This window comes from Meleagris gallopavo, chromosome 16 (assembly GCF_000146605.3).
Source record: "Meleagris gallopavo isolate NT-WF06-2002-E0010 breed Aviagen turkey brand Nicholas breeding stock chromosome 16, Turkey_5.1, whole genome shotgun sequence".
NCBI lineage: Eukaryota > Metazoa > Chordata > Aves > Galliformes > Phasianidae > Meleagris > Meleagris gallopavo.
In genome coordinates this window covers 12,812,243-12,814,702 of record NC_015026.2, presented here as the reverse complement: position 1 = coordinate 12,814,702, position 2,460 = coordinate 12,812,243, and positions in this window count along the sequence as shown.

The following is a 2,460-nucleotide window of genomic DNA, read 5'->3' as shown; positions in this document are numbered from 1 at the left end:
TTTTTTATCCACAGATGCAAAGCTAAATTGAAAAGCGTAAAGATACGTATAGTTTGAAGTAAGTACCCCAAACAATCTTGATTTAGACTGTTTTCTTCACATGTGCATCTTAGAGAAGTACCATATGTGATGACTGTGTAGAATATTACACTTCAGTAGTTTATAGGTGTTGGTCGTGAAGTAAGTTGAGATTTCTGTCTTGTAGCAATATATAACAGTGACAGATTAAGTGCATTAATGCATTGCATACGTTCAACGCTATCGTGTATTTCTGAGGGACATGATTAGATGCATCAGAAGTCTTAAGCTGTTCAGTTGATAGCAGTACGCCTACAAGTTAACTACTTTGGCCTTAACAAAAGAGGGAGCTGATGATTCAGCTGTTCACCTTTAGAACATAGTGCTTTGCTAGAGCCCTGCCAGTGAAGCGGCCAGTCCTTGTATGGATCTTCTCCAAGATGAACGATGTACCCGTGTTAAGATTAGAAATCAGGAGTCTGGAATATGTTGTTGAATAGGTCAGAACAACGGCAGAGCTTTCTTTTTAACGCAGAGATGAAATCTGGTAGTTGTGGCTGTTCTGCTGTTGTTGATAGAAGAACAGAATGTTCAGTTCAAGGATGCGTATCTTCTTCCTGAGCTCTTTAGTACAGCAGAACTACCAGGTCACATTCATTTAGATCACTTTTCTAGGAAAAGAGATTTTTTTTCCGAACAAAGGAAAAGCACATCCCTGCTTCCACTCCGCCAAGTACAGCTGCCTAGTAACTAATTTAAATGGCTGTCTGCATAGCTGGCCATTGTAGTGAGGGAAGAAGGATGGTTAATTGCTTATAAGGAAGAAAAATGTAGTGTCCAATTGCAAGCATAAGGTATAATGCTGTGCAGTACGATGTCACTATTTCCTTGGAACATTTTTATTTTGGGCAGTTTAAAGTGAGAAATAGTGCTGCCTCCTGTCAGTGTCATATTGCGAGGGAAAGAGTCTGGGGATTTCAGTACTGCCTCTTCTTTCTACTTCATAATTATTGGCTTTTATATCCTACTTTGAATGAATGGTATTTCCGAGAAATATGTTGAGAAAACTAACCTTCTCTGGTAGTTCTTAGTGCCTGGGACATCTCCTGAGCATCAATAAACTTGAACGCATTCGCTGGGATTTGTCGTGCAGTACAGAAACAAAATTGGAATCTACATCTTTTCTTTCATTTCAAATCAGTATATCTTTCATGGTCCTTACTTTCAATAACTCTGTCAAAGAAGTTAGATATGTATCAAATTATCTCTTGGATTTCTTAGTTGTATAGTATTATGAATGTGTGATCTGTTTTATTTTTAATGATGTTTTATATTTAATTTGAAGTAGAGAAGTTTAGTAGGAGTGCTAAGTTATGGCCTGAAGCAGTGATGGAGCACCTGGTGGGAAGGCAGGGCCAGCCCAGGGGAGCTCAGGTGCATGCAGTGCAATGCACTGAGTGATGGAAAGGGGGGGAACCACGGACTCCCCCCCCCTTCCCAGCCCTCATTTAAGGGCTGGCAGTGGAGGAGAGGGGATCTTACTTGAATTTTCTGCATGCCTGAGGCTCTCTAAAAGGAAGCAAGTTTTGTCCTTTATTTCTGTGCCCACAGCTGTTGCATTAGAGCAGATCCTCACTTGCTGCAGCCTAGGACCGTGCTGCTCTGCTGTCGTTGCTGTGCTTTCCATCATGTTACGAGACGTTTTTAGAGCCTGCAGAAAATCTCTAATTGCAAAGCAGCAGCAATCAGTTTGCAGTTAGGACTGAAGCTGGCTCCTTATTTAGATTAGAATAATAATATAATGTCTTTCCTGAGCTCCTAGAGTCCTTTGAGTCACTTTCAAACTTCATGTGCTTTATTTTATCCTGATGTATGCTTTCCTGGGGAGGTTGTCAGTTAGTCAGATAAAATGTTTTCTGTAGCAGCGCTCAAAGATCTCATCTGACTTCTAATCTTTTCTTGAAAATGTAACGTTAATGTTTCATTATTTTCCTGCTAAGAAAACATTGCTGTACAGGTGTAATCTTTGTATGTTAATGAAGAATTGTATGAAATCACAAACCTTGTGGTATTTAAGACTTAAACCACACCCAGACAGAAGAGTGAGCAGTATTCTAAACATGTAAGTCCACAAAAGTAAAGGTAATATTAAAGAGGTGTGGATTAAAGAAGTGTTTATGAAAGTACAGTTTAAAACAGAAACTGAAAAGTGACACAGGAGAGACAGTACTACAGAGCTCTGGTCACAGAGCTTGGGCAGATCTGAGGTGGCCTTGAGAGGAAGAGAAGAACCTTGATTTTTTTTATTTTTTTTTTCAGATCCAGATGTACAGGGTGGAGGATGAAATAGAAAACTGACCCCAATACTGGTGCAAGAACAAATTAATAGTCTTTCTTTTTTTAAGAACTTGAATGGAGGCATACATTTCTTGCTTTTTTTTT